The sequence below is a fragment of the Callospermophilus lateralis genome, chromosome 9 (genome assembly GCF_048772815.1).
Source record: "Callospermophilus lateralis isolate mCalLat2 chromosome 9, mCalLat2.hap1, whole genome shotgun sequence".
NCBI lineage: Eukaryota > Metazoa > Chordata > Mammalia > Rodentia > Sciuridae > Callospermophilus > Callospermophilus lateralis.
The window spans coordinates 101,660,344-101,684,860 of NC_135313.1; the positions used below are offsets into that span (position 1 = coordinate 101,660,344).

Below are 24,517 nucleotides of genomic sequence, written 5' to 3' on the forward strand. Positions count from 1 at the left end.
AAGACCAGAAAAGCTAAAAAAGCATTGCTAGAAGCATTATAATACCTGACTTCAGATTATTTCAGAGTTATAGTTATATAGTTATATAAAACTGCATGGTACTGGCATAAAAAGAGTAAGACAAATGGTACAGCATAGAAGACAGAGAGATAAACCCACACATCGAAAGTCATCTGATCCTTGACAAAGGTGCCAAAAATATATACTGGAGAAAAGACAGTCTTTTTAACAAATGGGTGCAGGGAAAACTGGTTATTCATACATAGAAGAATGAAACTAGACCCTTATCTCCTACTCCACACACACAAAAATCAACTCAAAATGGATCAAGACCTAGGAATTAGACCATAACTATGCAACTCCTAGATACCAAGAGGTAATAAACGGGATGGCATCAAATTAAAAAGCTTCTGCACAGCAAAGGAATAATAAGATTGCCAATTAAGAATGTGACTAGAGGGCTAAAGCTGTAGCTCAGTGGCAGAGCACTTGCCTAGCATGCATGAGGCAATGGGTTTGAGCCTCAGCACCATATAAAAATAAGCAAATAAATAAAGGCATTCTGTCCATTTACAACTACAAAAAATTTTTAAAAAAAGAATGTGACTAGAGAACCTACAAAATGGGAGAAATTTTTTTTTAATTTTTCTGTTTTAGTTTTACATGACAGAATGCACTTTGATACATCATATATAATGGAGTATAATTTCTCATTCTTCTGGTTGTACATGATAGAGAATCACACGGGTCGTATAGTTATATATGCATACAGGGTAATAATGTCTGATTCATGCTATGATCCTTCCTACCCTCCCTTCACTCCTCTCTACCTAAAGTAACTCTATTCTTCCCTAGCCCTCCCTGCCCATTGTGAATTAGCATCTGCATATCAGAGAAAATACTTAACTTTTGGTTTTTTGGGATTGGCTTTCACCTAGCATACTATTCTCCAGCTCCATCCATTTACCAGCAAATGCCATAATTTCATTCTTCTTTAAGGCTGAGTAATATTCCATCTTATATGTACACCACATTTTCTTTACCCATTCCTCTATTGAAGGGCACCTAGGTTGGTTCCATAGTTTAGCTATTATGAATTGGGCTGCTATAGACATTGATGTGGCTGCATCACTGTAGTATGCTGATTTTAAGTCCTTCGGGTATATTCTGAGGAGTGGGAGAACTGGGTCAAATGGTTCTTCTGAGGAATCTCTATTACACTTTCCAGAGTAGTTGCACCAATTTGCATTTCCATGAGCAATGTATGAGTGTACCTTTTCCCCCACATCCTCACCAATATTTACTGTTGCTTCTATTCTTGATAACTACCATTCTGCCTACAGTGAAATGGAATCACAGAGTAGTTTTGATTTGCATCTCTCTAATTGCTAAAGATGCCGAACATTTTTCATATATTTGTTGCTCAACTGTATTTCTTCTTCGGTAAAGTGTATGTTCAGTTCCTTAGCAAATTTATAGTTTTTTGTTTTTGTTTTGGTGTTAAGGTTTTTTGAGTTCTTTATATATCCTGGAGATTAATGCTCTGAAGTGCATGTGGTAAAGATTTTTTTCCCATTCTGTAGGCTCTCTCTTCACGTTATTGTTTCCTTTGCTAAGAAGAAGCTTTTTAGTTTGAATCTGTCCCATTTATTAATTCTTGATTTTACTTCTTACCCTTTAGGAGTCTTGTTACAGAAGTCAGATCCTAAGCTGATATAGTGGAGATTTGGGCCTATTTTTTCTCCTATTAGGTGCAGGGTCTCTGGTCTACTGTGTTAAGTCTTTGATCCACTTGGAATTTTGTGCAGGATGAAAGATAGGGGTTTAATTTCATTTTGTTACATGTGGATTTTTAGTTTTCCCAGCACCATTTGTTGAATAGGCCATCTTTTCTCCAGTGAATGTTTTTGGTGCCTTGTCTAGTATGAGATAACTGTATTTATGTGGGTTTGCTTCTGTCTTCTATTCTGTACCATTGGTCTACGTGTCTGTTTTGGTGCCAATATCATGCCATTTTGTTACTATGGCTCTGTAATATAGTATTGTGATGCCTCCTGCTTCACTCTTCTTGCTAAGGGTTGCTTTGGCTATTCTGGGTTTTTCATTTTTCTAAATGAATTTCATGATTGCTTTTTCTAGTTCTCTGAAGAATGTCATTGGGATTATTTTGGAATTGCATTAAATCTGTATAACACTTTTGGAAGTATGGCCATTTTGACAGTATTAATTCTGCTTATTCAGGAAAATGGGAGGTCTTTCTATCTTCTAAGGTCTTCTTCAATTTCTTTAGTGTTCTGTAGTTTCATTGTACAAGTCTTTCACCTCTTTTGTTAGATTGAGTCCCAATTTTTTGTTTTTGTTTTGTTTTGTTTTGTTTGAGGCTATTTGTGGATGGGTTAGTTTTCCTACTTTCTCTTCCAGTAGTTTTGTCACTAATGTATAGGAACATATTTGATTTATGGGTGTTGATTTTATAACCTGCTACTTTGCTGAATTCATTTATGAGTTTTAGAAGTTTTCTGGTGGAATTTTTTCGCTCTTCTAAATATAGAATCAGTCATCAGCAAATAAAGTTTGAGTTCTTTTCCTATTCGTATCCCTTTAATTTCTTTCTCATAATTGCTCTGGCTAGAGTTTCAAAGACAATGTTGAATAGAAGTAGTAAAAGAGGGCATCCTTGCCTTGTTCCAGTCTTTAGAGGGAATGTTTTCAATTTTTCTCCATTTGAATGATGTTGGCCTTGAGTTTAGCCTATACAGCTTTTATGATGTTGATGTTTGTTTCTACTATCCCTCATTTGTTTCTACTATCCCTTGTTTTTTTCTAGTGTTTTGAAAAATGAAGGGTTACTGTATTTTTCAAATGCTTTTTCTGCATCTATTGAGATGATCATGAATTCTTGTTTTTAAGTCTATTGATATGATGAATTATACTTGTTGATTTCTGTATGTTGAAACAACCTTGCATCCCTGGGATGAACCCTACTTGTTTGTGGTACACTATCTTTTTAATATGTTTTTGTATGTGGTTTGCCAGAATTTTACTGAGAATTTTTGCATCTATGTTCACCAGGGATATTGGCCTGAAGTTTTCCTTCTTTGATGTGCTTTTGCCTGGTTTTGGTATCAGGGTGATATTTTCCTCATAGAGTAAGTTTGAAAGGGTTATTTCCTTTTCTATTTCATGGCAATTTGAGGAGTATTGGTATTAATCTTCTTTGAAGATCTTATAGAACTCAGCAGAGAATCCAACTGAACCTGGGCTCTTCTTAATTGGTAGGCTTTTGATGGCATGTTCTATTTCGTTGCTTGAAATTGATCTGTTTAAATTGTATATGACGTCCTGATTCAATTTGAGTAGTCTCTAGAAATTTGTCAATGTCTTCAAGATTTTATATTTTATTGGAGTATAAATTTTCAAAATAGTTTCTGATTATCTTCTGTATTTCAGTAGCATTCATTGTGATATTTCCTTTTTCATCATGAATTTTAGTAGATTTCTCTTTCTCTTCGTTAGAATGACTGAAGGTTTATCTATTTTTTCAAAGAACAAAAGTGTTTGGTCAATTTTATGAATTGTTTCTTTTGTTTCAATTTCATTGATTTCAGCTCTGATTTTAATTATTTCCTGTCTTCTACTGATGTTTGTGTTGATTTGTTCTTTCTCTAGGGCTTTGACATGTCATGTTAGGTCATTTATTTGTTGACTTTTTATTCTTTTAATGAATGGGCTCAATGCAATGAACTTTCCTTTTAGCACTGCCTTTATGATGTACCACAGATTTTGTTATGTTTTATCACTATTCTCATCATTTACATCTCTGTATTTTTTTTATTTCATCTTTGATTTATTCTGTTATCTATTCATCATTCAATAATGTTTTATTTAGTCTCCAGATGTTACAATAGCTTATATTTTTTTATTCTCCCACTGATTTCTAATTTTATTTCATTATGATCTGATAGGATGGAGGATATTAGCTCTATTTTTTTGTATTTGCTACTAGTCGCTTTGTGGCATAAGATATGGTCTATTTTAGAGCAGGATCCATGTGCTGCTGAGAAGTGTATTTGCTCATTGATAGACGAATATTCTATGTATGTCTGTTAAACCTAAATTATTGATTAGTGTTATTTATACCTAGAGTTCTTTATTCAGTTTTTGTTTGGAAGATCTATCCCATAGTGAGAGAGGTGTGTTATTAAAGTCACCCAGTATTACTGTGTTATGGTCTATCTGGTTCTCAAAATTTAGAATGGTTTGTTTGATGTACAGAGATGTTCCACTGTTTGTGGCATAAATATTTATGATTGTTATGTCTTGTTGATGTGTAATTCCCTTAAGCAGTATGAAATGGGCTTCTTTGTCCCTTCTGATTAACTTTGGCTTAAAGTCCTCTTTATCTGATGAGGATAGAAAACCCTGCATGTGATATGTTTTTTTCCCATCCTTTCACCTTCATTCTGTAGATGTCTTTGCCTATGAGATAAGCCTCTTGTAGACAGCATATTATTGGTTCCTGTTTTTAATCCAATCTGCCAGTCTCTGTCTTTCGATTGATGAGTTTAAGATTATTATTGAGCTACGATTTGTGTTCCCAGTCATTTTGGTTTACTTATGGTTTTTAATTTGTCTTAGTTTCTCCTTCGATTGACATTTCTTTAGCATTGTTCATCTCTGGTGGTTTTCACTTTTTTTCCCCCCTCACTTCATTCTCATGGAATATTTTGTTGAGAATATTCTGTAGTAATGGCTTTCTAGTTGCAAATTCTTTTAACTTTTGATTATCATGGAGGGTTTTTATTTCATTTTCAAATCTGAAACAATTCTGCTGGATAAAAAATTCTTGGTTGGCATCCATTTTCTTTTTGAGTTTGAAATATATTATTCCAGTACCTCCTAGCTTTGAGGGTCTGGGTTGAGAAATCAGTTGAGATCTGAATTGGTTTCCCCCTATGTCATTTGAATTTTTTCTCTCACGCCTTTAAGATTTTATCTTTATTCTCTGTGTTAGTCATTCTCATTATAATGTGTCTGCTGTAATTTTGTACATTTGGGATTCTGTAAGCCTTTTGTATTTGATTTTACATTTCCTTCTTTAGGTTTGGGAAATTTTCCAATATTATATCATTGAAAAAACTGCGCATTCCTTTAGTTCGTATCTCTGCTCCTTCATCTATCCCAATAACTCTTAAATTTGGTCTTTTCATATAATCCCACATAATTCTTGTTTGGATGTCTGTTCATGGATTCTTACCATCTTTTCTCTGCATGGTCAACTCTATTTTCAAGATTATATATTTTATCTTCATGGCCCGAGGTTCTATATTCCAAGAGGTCTTGTTTGTTGGTGATGCCTTCCATTGTTTGGTTTATTGACACCTTCATTTCAAGGACTTCTGCTTGGTTTTTTTCACAATCTCTCTTTATTGAAGTGGTCCTTCACTTCCTGTGTTTTTTCTTTCATTTCTTATACTATCCTTTTTCGCAGATCAGTTTAACTATGTACATTCTAAACTCCCTCTCTGACATTTCTTCTACTGTGTTGTCAGTGGATTCTGTCCTTGGAGCTTCTTGGTTTATTTGGGGCACTTTATTCCTTTGTTTTTTCGTGTTGTTCGTGTGTTTCCCCATCTAGCAGTATGGATCTAAGGCAGCACAAATTCTACTCTGCAGACCTATGGTGTCCCTGAAGGTTTCCAGCACCTCGCTTTCAAGGGGGGAGACCAATATCAAAAGCACCCAACGCAAACAACATATAGCCCCAAACCCACTAGATCCTATGAAGACTTCCACAGTTTTCTCACAACAAAAAGAAATAGTTTAATTTACTGTCCACACTATACATAGTAAATTTGTTAAAAGGGTTCACAATTCTAAATGCTGGACAAAGAGAACAGAAGTGGTGCAGGACACTATGTTCATGAGGGAAGAGGAGAGAAGCCATAAGCCATAAGCAAAAATCTACAGTTAGAGTGGGAAAGAATTGACAGAGACTGACCTTTAGTGGGAAAAAAATACGGAAAACAGACAAGCGAGAGAAAAAATATATATAATAAAAATTAAAAATATAATATACAAAATAAAATGCAAAATACCATCCATACACTAAAATCCTCAACAAACTGATGCATGAAAAAATACCTGGAACCAAAAATAGTAGCTAGCTACAGAAGAGGGGGGGGAGTATTTAAAACAAAAGCACATCAAACGGGGATGGGGGCGCTCAATGGAAAACTGAGCAACTGCTTGCTTCAGAGTTCAAAGTTTTCTCAGACCTGTCTGATTCTTCATAGGACTGCCTCACAGACGCAGTTACCATCCCTCTAATCTGGATTTCAATACCCCAAGCTTGGTCACATTGCAGACCCAAGATCTCCAAGCTGTTCTAATTTGCAGGAAGATGATCAGGGATGCACTCACATAGGGAAGTGACCCTGAAAAGGCACTGCAAGATGGCAGTCAACTTATAGGAAGACACCAGGCGCAGCCAACCCTGCAGGCACTTTGACACTGAACATCCAGGTCCCCGCTGGTGTCCCCAAACAGAGGCAGCTCGCCCTCAGATGGCAGTGGCAGCAAACCAACTGGCACCCAGGCCCCAGGCGCTGGCTGGCATCCCAAGATGGAGGTGGCCATGTGTAATCAAACCTGCAGGCACTCTGGCAGCGGACCTCTGGACATCAGCAGCAGTGGTTCAGCAGCAGCAGCAGCAGTCCAGGGCAGCAGCACCATGTGAATCAGTTGACAGGAGCAGCACCAGTAGTAGCAGCACTTGGAGAAAAGACTTCCAGGTGATGACAGGGAGGAGCGGGCAACTGAGGCAGCAGTGTAGGTAGAAGTGGCATCTGCGGCGCCAGAGAGAAAACCTCTAGGCAAAGGTGGGGGCAGCAGTGGGGGAGAGGCAACCATGCCTGGAGAAAAGACCTCTGGGCTTTGGCAGCGGCCTCTGCTGGGAAACCATCTTTGTTGTCTACTCTTCCAAAAAAGCTGTAATATCTAGCGGGTGCAGTAGCGCATGCCTCCCCAAGGGGTGGGGAGCCTAAGACAGGAGGATTCCCGAGTTCAAAGCCAGCCTCAGCAAAAGCAAGGCACCAAGCAACCCAGTGGACTGTCTCTAAACAAAATACAAAATAGGGCTGGGGATGTGGCTCAGGGGTCGAGTGCCTCTGAGTTCAATCCCCAGTACCCACCCCCAAAGAAAAGAGGTCTAATATCTAGAATATATAAAGAAAAAAATCATATAACCCAATTAATAAATGGGCAAATTGAACTAAATAATAGCTATCAAAAGAAGAAATACAAATGTACTACAAATATAATAATAATAATAAACATAAAAGGAACACTTTTATACTGTTGGTGGATTGTAAATTAATAGAACCACTATGGAAATTGGTATGGAGTTTCCTCAAAAGACAAGGCATACAACAACCATAGCTATACCACTCCTCAGTATTTATCCTAAAGAATTAAAGTCACCACACTATAGGGATACATGCATACACCCATGTTTACAGTAGCACAATTCATAACAGTCAAACTATGAAATCAGCCTAATTGTCCATAAGTGAATTAATGGATAAAGAAAATGTGGTACATATACACAATGGAGTTTTATTCAGCCATAAAAGTGAATTTATGCCACTTGCAGAAAAATGGATGGAACTTGAGGTCATTAATTATGTTAAGCAAAATAAGCCAAACTGAGAAGGTCAAGGGTGGTATATTTTCTCTCATCTGTCGAAGCTGGAGAGTAAAAAAGAAAAGAGAGGTGGTGGGGGGTGGGCAGGGTAGTCAGGGATCTTATGACAGGAGATCAGAAGAGGAATGGGATCAGGGGACAAAAAGAGGGGAGGGAAGAGGGAAGTGCTAGGGAGTGATACTGGCCAAATAATATTGTTATCTTGTGCACATGTACCAATATGTAACAACAAACCCCATCATTATGTACAACTATAATATATCAATAAAAAAATGTGAAAAATAAATTTAAACAGAATACAATTAGACATAGCAAAAAGATATGCCCAGGTTTTCCCTGGAAATGTAGAAAGGAAGTTTTTACTAAGCCTGCTACAGTAAGTTAGGCACAACAAAACGTTCCAGGCTCATCTTGGGTACATACACAGTATATATATTGTTAAAAATTGGTTGAACAGGCAAATGAACAAATAGACAGTTCAGGCGCTCTAACTACTTTCCTTGAGACTTTTCATTAGGCTTGAATTTCAAAATGTTAATTTTTAAAAATCCAATAAGGACTCATGACAACCTTGGTGCCTAGCAAAATACTTGGCTCACTGAAGGTACTCAATAAAAATTATTTGGCCTTCTCAAAGGAGAAAAGTGGCCAAAGAACAAATCTTAGCATCATTTTCAACTTTTTGCCTCCTTCCCCCATATCCAAATGGAGTCACAGTTCTAATGAAACTACCTAATCAGTTTTCACAGTCCTAATGAAACTACCTAATCAGTAATCTCACATTCTTATTTTTATTTCCCCATTCCTAGCCTTATTATCCCTCACTTGGCATGCTAAGATCATCCTTACTTATCTCCCTACCCCATTTCTAACCTCATCCTTGCACCATTCTTACATCCTTGTATCATTACCTAGAAGTCACGAGTTACCTTTCAAAACCTATTTCCAATCTTATTCCCTTATTCAAATATCCTAATTGTTAATGCTGATTTCCCACACAGTTGCACCAAAAATTACCCTCCCCCAACAACAATGATGAAGAAAATTCTGAGGAGTGGGTAGAAGAAGGGAAGACAGGGGAGGAAGGGGAGACTTTGACTTGACCTTCTTTATGCTTGCTTTAGGACTTGGTATGCATTTTATTCTTGACTATGAAGTGGGGCTGCCAAGAGTGAATGGATAAACTCTCCAAAACTGTTTTCCACAATCCTTTTCCTAAGTTGGCACCAAAATAATTTTTTAGCACAATTGTATAAACCAAGAAGACTATGAAGCCAAAAGAAACCATCCTAAGGCTCCAACATATCCAATGTGAAGCTCTGTTCTAAAGGTCTTAATATGATCCCTTTCGTTGCCCAAACATAAGAATCCTTAACTAGGCTTGTCTCCCTCAATAGTCAACACATATGCACACACAGATTCACACACAGGAGTAGATACCACACCCATCAAGAGGTGAATATATACAAGACAACTTGCATTTCTCCAAACACACTACGTACTCTTTCGTACTTCTGACTTTTTGTACACACTGTTCTCTCTACCCAGATCAATTCCAACTCATCCTTCAAGACCATATTCCAAATACCACTTCTCATTTCCCCCAGATCTTATTACACTGTCACTCTGAATTGTGTTTGTTGACATGTGTTACCACTCTAGAATTTGAGCTCAAGGACAAGAATCATGCCTTATTTTCCTTTATGCCATTGCTCTCACTCTATTAAGAGGTAAAGAAATGCTTACAACATCATTTCCCAATAAACCAAAAATTTCAAAAACACATTAATTAAAATTACAAAGCAAAACTATACAATCAAATCAACATCTTTTTCAAAACAAGACTACCCATTGTAAGAATTTTGAGAGAGAGATTTGGCATAACCCTGGACCATTATCCCAGTCCTACAGCTTTAGACTGAGGAAAATTTTTAAAAGTTAACAAGAGGCAAACAACTAAATAAATTATGGAATATCACCTGAGTTTAAGCAAACATTTAAACTATATTCATGAACATGGGAATGGGAAAATAGAAAAAATAATAATACAAACTACCACTTTTTGATCATCTATTTAAACACAGTGCTAGATGCTCTATATATGTTATCCTAATCTCCACAATAAAAGGCCAAGTGGTTCAGATGTTACATAATTTGCCCAAGGGTTTTTTAAATTGATTCTTTGTAGTTATATAAAACATTAGGATATATTTGACATAATCACAAAAGCATAAAATATAATTTGCTCTAATTCAGTTCCTCCTTTCTTCCCTCTACCCTACTGGTCTTTATGCAACTTACAGCTTTTTTTTTTTTTTTTTTAATTAGCGTCTTGTAGATATACTTTATGTTGGGATTCACTGTGCTCTATTCATGTATGTAAATACAAAAGTTAGGTAAAATGTAGAATGTTTTCTCTGACATGCACAAGGTTTTTGAGACTAGATTCCAAACCAGATCTGTTTCCCTTATATTTGACTTAAAATTATATCTTGACTACACAATTTTCCAGGAAAAAAAATACAGGTATATATGCTATATGCCTATATATTACACATCTATATATAATATAAATAAGTATTGACAACTATCCAGAAGGAATAAAAAATATTACAATGGTGATTACCAATAAATGTTGTTACAGTATTTATCACTTTTTAAAATCAGGAACTGAATAACAAACTAAACTCAAAGCAACACAAACTAAGCAAGCCTTGTTTTTAATTTTCTTACATTTTGTAGGTAACATTAAAACTCAAGAAAAGCTGTAGGAAGATATAATAAACTGTATCTGAGGAAGTATATTAACCCCAGGTGGTGTCACCAGGACTCAAAGCCCGATCTTTATGAATGGATTAAGCATCATTCTTCCAGAAAAGGTGAATTTTGAGAACAGCTTAAAGGAGGCAGATGGACTGCAGGATGGTTAAACTGAGGAAAAACTGATGGAGGGAAAAACAAGAATGTTTTCTTTTTTAGAACAAAAATAAGAAACAGCATTGGTGAGATGAAACTGGGGAAAGTTTTCAAGGCCCAGCAGATAAATTGAGAATAAATTTGATAAGCACCAGGGAACTCTACATATTCTTAAATGGAAGGTGATTTGCTGAAATATGATATTTTAAAGATTCAAACTTTGTTCCAACATATTACCAAATATTACCCAATCTTTTCAACAAACAACTGTGTGTGTGTGTAATCCATTATTCTTTATGTGTGATTTATGCATATTCTCAAAAAGAAAATGACAATAAAAATCCTTATATGAAGAATGGGCACACTGCAGAGGGGAGACTTTCACATATGTTTGTATTAAGAGCCAGTGAACATTTAATAAAAATTACAAGAAGAGATCTTGGAAATAATCTTTTAATGGCAACCCCACTGTTTTCACAATAGGTTAAATGGAAACTCTAAAACAAAGTAACATGCCTAACGCCATACACAAACTTGTAGAAGATTACATACTAGAACTCAGATTTCATAGGATGCAAGATATAAGGCTGTGTTGTCCAACACTATCACATTCACGACCAGATATGGCTAGCATCTGTGAACCACATTTTAAAGTGATTAAAACTAAATACAATTTTAAATTCAGTTTCTCACACATAACTAGTCACATGTCAAGTGCTCCACAGCCACACATGGTTAATGGCTACCATATCTAACAGTGCGGAAAAAGAACATTTCTATCATATTTGTCAATTATACCTCATTAAAGTGTGGACATGAGGGAAGAATATTTCCACAATGCAGAAAACTTAACTGGACAGCCCTGATCTAAAGAATAAGCTTTACAGTAAGACAAATGTGGTCTGAATTCCACTTACTAGGAGTATGACTCTGGACAAGTTATTTAATTTCTCTTTACTTCTATTTCAGGGGTAGGAGAGGACAGGGGATTAATAATACTTACCTCACAAATTGTACTTGATGATGAACTGGAATAACATGAAATACCCCTTATACACTGTCTGACACTTAACAGATAATAAATACTATTACTCTTCCCTTCTGGAGTCTTGTTTTTTTTTTTTTTTTTTTTTTTCCCCTAGTACTCTACATAATCTCCTTGTTAAAAGATATTAACCCAAGTTAATATCTTCCCCTCAAAATAGTCCATGGTATGAAAACCTGAGCTTTTCTTCCAGTATTTCTACTTGGTTATAATGAAATAAAGAATTAATGTGAGGGAAAAATACCTCTAATACAGAGAGTGTGACAAATTTTCCCTTCTCTTTTTCCCCATTCCATTTTATATTTGATTATACTGACTTCTCATGCAAAGGATATACAATAAATTAGGCTGTTCTTAAACAACTGACTTCCACACCAATAAATACCCTACAGTGTTTCTACATTATATTCCTTCTCACCACCGGTACTAATTGAATATTAAATGAAGAAATAACAATACCTTCCTCCTACAGTACTTTCCTGGCAAACAATACAAGGATTTCCAGAATGCTAAGCCAATCTTCAAGGCTTCACAGCTTCTTCTAGTGAGCCAGTAAATTTAATCTACCTCAACTATAGCATATAAAAAACTTCATAACATGCAATAACCCAGAAAAACAACAATTCAATTCAGTCTGTAACCAGTGCTTTTCTACCAATAAACAAATTTTATTTAGGAGCAATAATTCACATTTAGCACCATTAAATCATACAGACTTTCATTCCTAGTGAAGTCAGAGATTTTTGCATACCTAATAAGTAACAAAGAATTCAAGAACTTTTAACCATTTCCCTTTAAACAGCCACTAAACAAGTTAAGATCCTTAAATATTTTTTAAAAGCATTCCTGCTGTTTAAAAGTGACCAAATTAACTCTCTGAAGGACGAAACAAAGTATTCTCAATATCAGTGCCTCTGTGAAATTATCTGGTAGTCTCTTTGTTCCTTAAAAAAACATGGTCAACATTCCCCTTTTTGAGTGTAAACAAAGTCATAAATAAATACTAGACCAATAACAACAATATTTCCACATACATACTGTCACTATACAACTCAATTATATTTAATAGATGAAACTAAAATATATCAAGTATATAAATCACAGAGTTTAACAACAGTCTACAGGGATCATATAAGTTTAAAAAAATTGAAAAAACTTTTAAAAATTATTATCCCACATAAACTTATTACTATTTTACTTTACACATTAAAATAAAAGTTAGGCACCTTTGTCTGAACTGATGAAATTTAGTTTGTGATATTCTGTACTTTTTTAACACCCTTCAATAATAATGAAGTGTACATTGGTCACAGACTAGTTTAAACGAATTTTCCTGAGGCTGCATTCTAAGTACATCTGACCCAGAAAGTATTTTTAGCAAGTGCATTCAATCAATGCTGGTTTTATGCCTAGCCTAAATTAGAAATCAGGTGTCATAAATTTAAAGTAACATGTTACTAGAGGTATTTTAAAGATATTCAATTAGGACATAAGGAAAAAAAAAAAAACAAATTTGACACAATCCATCCACAGCTAACATTTTAGAAAAAAGGCAATAAGAAAGTCATATCCTCATCTATTACTGCTTTTTGAAGAATCCCTGGTTTTCTAAATTAATAACTAACCTACTCAATATCTTTAAAAACTATAAAATAGTGATGTCTCCTTGTGTTCAAAATGTCTTGCCAAATGTCTAAAACATACTAGCTAAATCACAATTACTATATGCAAAAAATACCATGTTGCTCTTACAAATCACTCAAGATCATATTATAAAACCATGCACATGTGTAAATACAAAATGAAATAAAGATATGTAAGCCATAAAAATGTTAAGAGATGCAAAAATAGCTATTATGGTAAGTGGAGGAGAAATTTATTCTGACAAAAAAATGGTGGTATCCACAAACTGACTTAACTCAAGTAGTTCTGTACCATACACAACTTTTGCTTTCAAAAGTTTTCTTTTCCTTTAAAACAATGTTCAATTTAAACTTATCAAATTCAAGATTTAACTGATGTATCTAGCTGTATTCCATTAAGTACATTTGGGGCTCTGAATAATCATTTATTTTAAGGTCATCCCCTCCCCCTCTTAAAAAATGAGAAATAATTTCCTCCCTCTGGCACACTAAGCTTCAGGAAGCCAGGATTTTAAAATGCCCTGGCTTTTACTGTACCAGTCTTCTTTCTACTCAAATCTTCTATTACAAGACGAATACACTGACTTTTTTTTCCTCCATAGATATGTTTTAAATGTTTTATTGTGCTGTGCTGTTTCAAGTGGGCTCAAGATTTCGTCACAAAAATTTAATATTAAATTTCATATTCGAAAAGCAGCTGGTTTGTTGCAGATATGTCAGGTCCTCCTAGAACAAGGCTTTGAAAAATCCTGCAAATCGTCCTTGTGCATACTGATGTCACTCTATGATGCAAGCCCAGACAGTCTCCCATTCTAAGTTTCGCAGAAATATCCATACGTACATCAGTGCAACTGTAAACTGTTCCATTTAAAGGAAACCCTGGGAAATGCATCGGCTCATCTATTTAGCTATATCTCAACTTTTTTGGCCCAACTACAGATTTCTAAATACTAGCATATACTGGTAGAAGCATTAGAAGGTTAGAATTTGAATAGTAGAGATAGTGTGCTCCTGCAGCAAGCAAGAAGCGCTCCTGAGCCAATTTTTAAAAATCTACCAAGAATTCTACCAGCAATGGAAAAGTCTATAAAGAGTCTAAAGCCTTACATAGAGTTCAGGCACCGCGAAACGTTCCATCTTCGTACGTATTCCATCCCTTGTTCCTTCATTCACCCATAACAGATTTCAACTATAACGTTGGGAACTCCAAGAGCAAAGGTCCCAGGAAAAAGGAAAAAAAGAAGCGTCCTTATTTCCTTCCTTTTAAATCAACCCTGTACCTCCGGTTTGCCCTATTTGGCACCTCCAAGAGCCTCACACGCCCCAGGTAACAACCTCGCATACAACGTGCAGGGCCGAAAGGCCGGCGGGCACCCAAGAGCCTCTTACCTTCGTATCACAGCCGCGTCCTCTCGGCTTTAGAAAAAAAAAAAACCTCGAGGCCCGGACGCACCCGGGAGAAGCGCGTCTGCAGCGCCGCGCCGCTCCGGGGGCTCCCTCAGCGCTCCCCTAGCAGCAGCCGCCGCGGCGGCCGTGTCACGGCCGGGAGCCGCCAGCACCACCTCATGCTGCGGGGCTGCCGCGGGCCAGCGCCGCCCGGGAAGTGGCAGGGAGGCGGGCAGCCGGCGCCCTCTCCCACCTCCCTGCGGGGATGAGATAATCCACACCCCCCAAAAAGCGACGTGGGGGAGGGGTTCTGGGGCGGGGGGCCTGGCCCCAGATCTCTGACCCTCCGGCCAAAGCCAAATCTCTTCCCGCCCCAGCTCAGGCCCAGTTTCAGCCCCTGGGGACCCAGGAGTCCTGAGAGAACAATGTGGGGGGGTGGGGGGGATGAGGAGCGGAAAAGCGCGCAGCACGCCTGGAGCGGGCGGGCAATCCTGGGCAGGGTTTGTGTGTGAGAGTGCAAGAGGCGCTCAGTCACCCCCCTCCTTCTCCGCCTCCTCTTCTTCCTCCTCCTCCTCCTCCTCCTCCTCCGTCTCCGTCTCCTCCTCCTCCCTCAAGCACAACCGGTCTCCTAGGCCGCAGCATAGCAACCGAACATGGCGGCTGCGCAAGCGCGACCAGTCAGCTGCCAAGAGCAGCGGCAAAGGCAACAGGAGGCGGTCTCGCGAGAGGTGAGGCCACGCCCCTTCCCTGCTAGCGCAGGGAATAGAGATTACACCAGCCCCAGAGTAGAGGGACGCGCAGGTGTGAGAGGGGCGGGTCTTGGGAAGGTGGGGTGGGCGGTCTAGGAGGAGAGGCGGGACGCCGTGGCCCCACCCCTTCTCCGTGCTGTGATTGGCTGCTCGAACTGCAATACCCGCCCCCACCCCGCCGCCGCTGTACCTAAGGATCCTAGGGACCCATGGGAGGGTTAAAGGGGAGAAGCAGATCTTTTGGTGTCAGGGCATCCCAATATCATACTAACAGTAGATCGAGGATTTGTGGTGCAGTTTTGAATACTCTCCTAAATATAGGCGCCAAAACAAAGCCCAAACAAGGAGAATTTATAAAACGTTAGGTGCCTTCTATGTACCAGGAACAATATGTTTTTTAAATTCGAATTAATTCACTCTAATAAATGCGCATTTGATATTATCACGTCAGGAATTTTCATATTTTATTGGGATACAAACCTATTAGTGATAGGACAGATGCCTTATGGGCTGGGTGATCTTAGTTTAAATGAAAGATACAGGGACCTGACCGTCACACTTCCCTTTTGCCTCATATTTGCCGGTACCCTCTCCAGTTGCCAGGCGTCTTCTTCCTTCTCCTTGCTCATAGCTTCCACCCTACTAGAGCCGGCCTTTATAAAAATCTTCCTTCAAAAATTACTTTCTCTTCAAGTCAACACAATGGCTATTTACCAGTCAGGGAAATGTGTACCAATCTGTGAAAGACTGCAATTTCTACTGACTCTCTTGTTCTCACCCCGCTCCCTAGTTCTGCCATTTGAAAAAGAAAACGCGTCAGTTCATATTTTTTTCTGCTTTACCTCCGTCTACTTAGTTTTCTTTCCAGATTTCTTGTCTAGCCAGTGCTCATTCATCCTTCCCCAAATATGCATTCTTGCCTCTAAGTCTCCAGTTTCGATGCCTTTGTTCATGCTGATGACTCTATAAAATGCTCTCCATCCCAAATCCACTTATCAATATCCATTTATCTTCCAACAAAAGATCAGAAAGGAATACCACCAACAGTAAAAAGTAATTTCTTCCTCCTTTGACACAGAGAGCTCTAAGTTTATATCTTCCTTTGATTCTTATCATAATATACATCTTATTGTACAGTACTTAGCTCTGTGCAGGTCATACCACGACTCCATGGTCTGATCACTATTTCCACTGGAGGGAAAGGACCTCTCAGTCATCTTTATATCCTTTATAATATTGATTACACTGCCTGGTTTGTTTTTTTTTTTTTTTTTTTTTTTTTTTAAGTGTTGTTGATAGAATGAAATGTTTGAATCTCTCACGGTAGGATTTCAGGAAGATGTTTAAAATGGAGCACACTCTTCCTCGCCTTCTAAATCTGGTAGTTTGGATATTATCAGTGATATTAATCAGGTCTAAATTGCCCTTATTGATGCCTTATAGAGCTTTGCAACTAGTTCCAACTAACCTTTCCATCTTCAGACCTTCCCCCTGCAGCTCATTCCTTCTACCCTCATCTGTAAACCACAGTGTCTATATTTACATAAAACATAAATCTGACATGTACCATAAATATATCTGGAGTCTCAGCATTGATGAGGGCTTGGAGAAAGACATCCTTTGTTTTGGGAAACTACTCAGGATGAGCCCTTTAGATAAACAAACATAAGCCTCATATTCATCTATTGTTCTTTAAGTATGAAGCCACTTTCTTAAAAATTGATATATAATTCACATACTATAAAATTTACCCTTTAAAGTATGTAATTCAGTGCTTTTTAGAACCTTCACAAAATTGTGCAACTGTCACCACTAATTCCACCTAAAATAAACTATCATAAACTATCACTACTAATTATCACTACTAATTCTACTCCCCAAAAGAAATCTTATATCTGTTAGCAGTCACTCTCCATTTCCTCCTCTTCCAAGTCCCTAACAACCACTAAGCTATATTCTGTCTCTAGGATTTGCTTACTCTGGATAATTCATATAAATTAAATAAGTTCCTGAATGGAACATCCTTAGTGAAAGTCACCAGGATGGGCCATTGGAGTCACTTACTGTTATTCTTAGAACATTCTAAGTTCACTTAAATCTACCTCAGCACCACATGAAAACAAACAAATCAAATAAAGGTATTGTGTCCAACTACAACAACAACAAAAAAAAAAGTGAGAGAGAGAGAGAGAGAGAGAGAAAGAGAGAGAGCTTTAGAATATATCCATCTCCATACTGGCTATTGTAGACTGAACTGGGAAATAATAAGTTAGACTTCAATGTGCATATCCATAACCTGAGTATCGATCGCATTAAAATGCAGGTCTAATCCACTAGGTCTAAGGTAGGGCCTGATACTCTGCATTTCTAAGAAGCTCATTGGTCTTTGGATTACCTTAGAGTAGCAAAAGCGTACACCACTGTTCATTAAACAGAAGTCAAAGAAAATCAATTTGCAAATTCTCTATAAATGTAGAGTTTTGCTCTTATTTAAATTGTTCTTTTTAAATTTGAATCATTTTGTATGTGGTAACAACTATAACCATAGAAGCGAGTTCAATATTCTCAGCCCAAGAGAATTAAATTTCAATAAAACAGCATCATCTACCATACTTCTTTAGCTTTATAGATGTAGAAAGATATGACAATAAGGAATTTATACCTGATCTACACCTAAGAAACATAGTTAAGATAATTTAATAGTTGGGAGTTAGCTTATTTTTTTTTTAAAGTGGCCTCAAACATTACTGGATATTAGCAGACACAGCTATTGACTGATCTTTTTTTTTTTTTTTCTGTGTCTTCAACATGCCCTTGGCTGTGCTTTGGAGTGTGAGTGCAAAGGCTGTGTCCATAGTTGGAGGCTGTTGACAGGCAAGGACCAGCCTTCTCTCCTAACCCTGGATAACCAGGGCCAGGAGGGAATTGGCATGTATTCTGGCCTATGCAGCCTAACCCAGCCGCCTGGGCCTTGGCAATGACCCTGGGCAGCCTTACTGGAAGATAAGCTTTGCCTGGGCACTATGGCTGACTCACAGGCCACCCTACCATCAGTAGCTTGAGAGGACCCCTTTGAAAGAAATTTGAGTAACTTTGGAATCACTGGGGATATATAAGGGAAGAGAACCCCAAAGGAAAGTTGGACTCCACATGTTAGATAGAGCCTGGAGTGATATGAATTTTAACTTTAAAAAAGCACGTGACTTAAAATGACTTGATTTTGTTACCTAAGCTGGTGAGGTGGAACTTTCAAAGTACAAGGGCTTTCAGACAAGTTTGAGTCCTAAGCTTGTCTCTGACATGACACCCCAGTTAGATATCTGTCTGCCTTGGCTAGACAATTAGGGGGCAATTTCATCTTTTTATCTGTAATCTTCATGCCTCCATTAAAGCAAAGAAAAACAAAACAAGTAAATTTAAAGAATTTAAATCTTTAAAGAAATGTAATACATTTTTCCAATAAGTTTAGAATACTGTGGCTTAGACTTCCTTTAAGCGCAAAACAACTTTAAATGTACTTAAAAAAAAAAAAACCTATTTTTAAAAATCAAATAGATATACCTCTGAGGCAGTGGCCCAGTGTGTCTCTCTGTCTGCATGGCTTTCTCTCTCTTCACTTGCTAGAAATTCTTTCTTTTTCTTGTTGGCTGAAGAGCAGAGCAGATGACCCAACTTAGCAATCCTGAGATAGAAAGCTATACACAACATGTAAAAGTTTTAAAACCAGAGATTTCCTTCTACTTCCAATCCGCTCCCCAAAGGGGAGTAATCATCCATGGGACACTTCCAGAATTTCCTCTGCATGTATAAGCTAAAATAGTATATCTCTTTCTCCTGAACACAGCAGGTTATGCTATACCTACTAGTTTTCACTAACCAATGTATCTGGGGATCATTCCTCAACCGAACATACAGATACTTGTCTCTTTCTAAGGGCTGTCCCATGATGTAATCAGCCTTCTCTAACTAATGGGCATTTGGGTCATTTCTAGTTCTGTGCTACTACAAATAATGCTTTAAAGAATGTTTGGGTTTTTTTGTTTTGTTTTGTTACAAAACTTTATACCTATATTGAAGTATTTTCTTTAAGGTTAATTCCTGGGAATGAATTTGTGGGGCCAAAATGTTTGTGCATTCTTACTTTAAATAAATGTTGCCAATTTAACTAAATGTGAGAGTTACCATTACTCACATCTTCTCTGCCATTTCTTGATTTTGCATTTTTCTCAATTAAAGTCATTCATATTTCCTGAAATTTATCCATCTGGAAATAATTCTATTTCCAGTATACCAGGACAGAGATCGGCCTTCATGTTTTTTTTAAAACGGGTTAGGCAGTTGTCCTAATATCACCTTTTTGAATTATTCATTACATACATACACACAACTATTTGCTAAATTGCTTTTATCAGATGCAAAATCCTCAACACATTGCCAGGCAGCATCAGGAGAGAGGTAGGTTGGAAATTGAACCCAGGGCCTCATATATGCTGAGTATGTACTCTATCACTGAGTTACTCTCTCAGCCTGCTGAGGTTTTTTTTTTTTTTTTTTTTTTGACCAGTGATTGAACTCGGGGGCACTCAACCACTGAGCCACATCCCAATACATTTGTATTTTATTTAGAGACATTAAATAAATAAAATATACTTGTATTTATTTAGAGTCAGGATCTCACTGAGTTGCTTAGTGCCTCACTTTTGCTGAGGCTGACTTTGAACTCAGGATACTCCTGCCTCAGCCTCCAGAGCGGCTGGGATTACAAGTGTGAGCCACCGCGCCCAGCTTCTGAGTATTTTTAATTTGAGAATGTTTTACTTTATTCCAATAAGTTATCTTCTCCATCTCTGTATTAGTTTCCCATTACTGCTATAACAAATTACCACAACTCCAGTGGCTTAAAACAATACAAATTTATTATCTTACAATCTGGACTTCAGAAAAGCAAAAATGAGTCAATAGGTTGTATTCCTTGGAAGCTTTTAGAGGAGAATCTCCCCTTGACTTTTTTTTTTTATACCTTTATTTTTGTTTAATTTAGTTGTATATGGACTCAATGCCTTTATTTGTTTTTTGTGTTTTTTTTTTTTAATGTGGTGCTAGGATCGAACCCAGTACCTCACACTTGCAAGGCAAATGCTCTACCCCTGAGCTACAACTCCAGCCCCTATATACCTTTATTTTATTTATTTATCTTATGTGGTGCTGAGGAATGAACTCAGTTCCTCACATGTGCAAGGCAAGTGCTCTACCACTGAGCCACAACACCAGACCTTCCCTTGACTTTTTATTTTCCTTTTGGGGGTACTGGGGACTGAATTCAGGGGCACTCTAACACTGAGCCACATTACCTTTGATTTTGAGACAGAATCTCACTGAATTGATGAGTGCTGGCCTTGATCTTGAATCCTCCTGCCTCTGCCTCCCAAGTTGCTGGGATTACAGGCCTGTACCACTGCATCCAACTTTCCTCTTCTGGCTTTTGTAGAGCTTCTAAAGGCCTCCTACATCCCTTGGCTCATGCTCCTTCTCCCACCTTCAAACCCTGCAGGATAGCATCTCCAAATTTCTGTCTCACCTACTCTGACCCTCTTGCTTCCATTTTGTAAGGATCCTTGTGACTGCATTGGGTCCACCCAAGTAGCCCAGAATAATATCCTCATCTCAAAACCTCTAACTTAACCATATCTGCAAAGATTTTGCCACGTAAGGACACATATTTACAGGTTCTGGGAATTAAGGCATTTTCGGAGGCTATTTTTCTTTGTGCCATAATCTCTAATACCAACCATTTTTAGCTGTTAGAGTTTATAAGTTTAAATACCTGAAAGAGTTAATGAATTCTGTTCCCAAGATGAACATATTTTTAATTATATTAATTTAAAAATGGGAACCCCAGATTGTGGGTGAAATATTGGCATAATGTCTATATAGTATCTGCAAAAAACAAAAAGTATATATGTGAATATAATGTGTGTGTATGAGCTTATTCTTAAGACATTAACATGCATAATATAAGTCACTTAACCTATATCTAAGTTTTTTAATTTAAATATTAATGCAAATCACTCCTCATAATTTTTATTCATTAAAAAATATATGTATTGCTCTCTTGCCATCTGCTAAGCAATGGGAATACAGGAAGAGGTAGCCCTTGCCCTTAAGGTAAGTATTTTTCATTTTTGAAGTTATGATTTATTAGAGGTTTGTGAGATCAATTTGATGAATCATGACTAGCATTTGGAAAACAGAGGAATAACTAGAATCGAAAATCTTAGAGTATGTCATATAACAGGAAGATAAGCATCAATGTGATGGTGTGTTTTTGTGGGGGGGGGGGTTGAGATATAAGATGTCTTTCTTTCTTTGGGTGTGGTGGCCAAAAAAGTTTGAGAGCTTCTAGTCTGAAGGGAGCATTAGTAAATAAACAAACAATTCAAATTGGAGAAGTGCTTTCATAGATGAAACTATAAACTTTATGAGGACAGAATCATAGACAGAATCACTAGCCATTATCTTGTCACCACTTAATTGAATGTCTGAGATAAGATCAGCCCTCAGTTATTATTCCCAAATAAATAAATGAATGGGGTGAGCCTAGGGAAAGCTGTACAAGGAGATCAAATGACCAACAAACAAGTTCTATACATTTTTGTTGTTATTGTCCCCCAACCCCCTCCTCTTTTGGCAATGCTTGGGGATGGAGCCCAGGGCTTTGCACAAGCTAGGCAAGTACTCTGCCACTAACTCATATCCTAACACAGTGTGCCTTTGTTTTGCAGAGTTTCCACTGGGAGTGGGACACAGTTTGGAAAGATAGATGGTATATAGAATTGAAGGCTGGGCAGACCCTGAAAGCGGGAACCCTGAGGGATCTTGAGTGACATCTAGTGGATTCTTTAACCAACTTGGGGACACCGACCTGAGAAATCTTCCTATTAGGTGCAATCTTGATTGCTTTAAAAAAGAGAGGGAGAGCTGGGCATGGTGGCGCACACTTGGACTTGGAAGGCTGAGACAGCAGGATCACAAGTTCAAAGCCAGCCTCAGTAGTTTGGCAAGACCCTCAGCAACTTACTAAGAACCTTGTCTCAAAATAAAAAATAAAGTGCCAGGACTGCGGTTGTGGCTTAGCAGTAGAGCACTTGCCTAGCATGTGTGAGGCACTGGGTTGGATCCTCAGCACCACATAAAAATAACTAAATAAAGGTGTTCTCCATCTACAACTAAATATGTGTGTGTGTGTGTGTGTGTGTGTGTGTGTGTGTGTTATAATCACCCTCTCCCCACAAAAAAAAAAAAAAAAAAAAGGAGAGAGTGAGAGAGAACATCCCTGTATAGCATATAAATGTTACTTTATTTGTAGGTGAAAACTGTGGGTTTGTTGGTTTGTGGCTTTGTTCACAGAAGCATTATCATCAGACTGAAAAATCTTGATTAATCTCCATGGCTTTGTACCATGTTACGTAGAACCTGATACAGCATTATCAGCTGTGTAAGTACCAGCTGTTGGCTGACGGACCTGTTATAGTCATTATAATCATTCATTCAACCTGTGGTCATTGATTGTGTACTGTCCACATTAAAGATCCTCATTCCTTAAAAAAAAAAAAAGGATTCCCATCCCTGACTGTCAGTTAGAAACACTAAGTAGGTTTTTTGTAAATACAGATTTAGCTGGGCACAGAAGCACACACCTATAATCTCAGGGACTTCAGAGGCTGAGGCAGGAGGATCACAAGTTTGAGCCAGTCTCAGCAATTTAGTGAGATCCTAAGGAACTTAGTGAAACCCTGCCTCAAAATTAAAAAATTAAAGGGCTGGGAATGTAGCTCAGTGCTAAAACATTCCTGGTTCAATCCCCAGTACCTAAATAAATAAATAGATAGATACATATAGATGCTTTAACCCCACCATGCTCACACCCACATTTTCATTTAATTGATCAGGGTGGAACTGAAGCGTCTCTCTAGATAAGGATATAGATTTTTTTTTTAATCATATCCCAAGGGGATTCTACTGTGCAGCAGGTTGAGGAACATAGTTCCCATTTGGACAGGCACTGAACATCACAGAGCCTCAGTGTGACCCAGGGATCCCTGCCCTTTCCTCAGTTCTTGTCAGATTATCTGGGGTGAATGATCAATCTAGAATGTCCCAACATCTTTATAAAATATAAATAAAAATAAATTACTAAGAAATGAAATAGAATGAAAAAGGCATATAATAAAAGACATAATAAAATACAAGTCCCAACTTTGTTGTGAGATTTGATGGAAATTAACTACCCAGACAAATTCTCACTGCTTACTCTCAATTTCTGTATTTATCTCATTGTGGACTGGTGGCAAACCATTTACAGTGCAGTATTTGTAGTCACATGGCTTCAGGTAATATTCTAGATGGTCAAGGAGAAGACAGAGGAGATGCAAAACACAAATGGTAATACTAGCAGGACCCACGTTTAAGGAGTAGGCTTGCTGCCCTCTCAGCCACTGCCTGCCACACAACAGAGTCCTGTGGAGTTACCAGAGCTTGGTCAGTCTTTGAACTCATCAAATGCACACATTGATCAGGCTCTTGGGGATGCTTATATGCTGAAATTTTAAAGAAACTGGTTATAAAGCAAATTCATTCTTTCTGAAAGGAAATATGCCTTTCCAGGGACCAGACACTGATGTTTGCTATAACAATATCCTTTTTCTAGTACCAAAGTCCCAGGCGTGAGAAAGTCATTTAGGGAACCCAGAATGGAAATCTTCCCTGCCCCACATGGAGCAGTCCTTTTCAGTGATGACAACCCTTATGAGTACCCAATGCACGTGGCTCTCCCCTGGACAGTGCTTAAAAGCACAGACAAGTTTTGACAACCTGTCACACTTCTAGGACATTTCCTCTGTCCATCACTACCTCAAGCAGGCAGGTTCAATGTACCGGTTTGAGTTACAACTTTCTCTGGTTTTAAACCACTTCTGAGGCTATCCCAAGTCACCTTGATTACAGTTGAATGAACCCCAGGTTTTATTGGCAAGGTATTGTCAACTAGACACAGCGCAGGTTCTGTTCACAGATG

At 37.8% G+C, this 24,517-nt stretch overlaps 1 protein-coding gene across 3 annotated transcripts in view; it reads right to left on the bottom strand.

The window, feature by feature from the left end:
* The window catches only part of Ptpn4 (protein tyrosine phosphatase non-receptor type 4), a 180,840-nt gene extending 165,614 nt beyond the window's left edge, over positions 1-15,226 (bottom strand). For 2 of the 3 annotated variants that reach the window (XM_076866759.2, XM_076866757.2), the window contains exon 1: positions 14,699-15,226. The gene's annotated coding sequence lies outside the window, so the exon portion shown is untranslated. Of the gene's footprint in view, positions 1-14,416; positions 14,676-14,698 lie in introns of those variants that run through there. The other variant, XM_076866758.2, reaches the window with a different exon arrangement.
* Between the last annotated feature and the right edge of the window lie 9,291 nt (positions 15,227-24,517).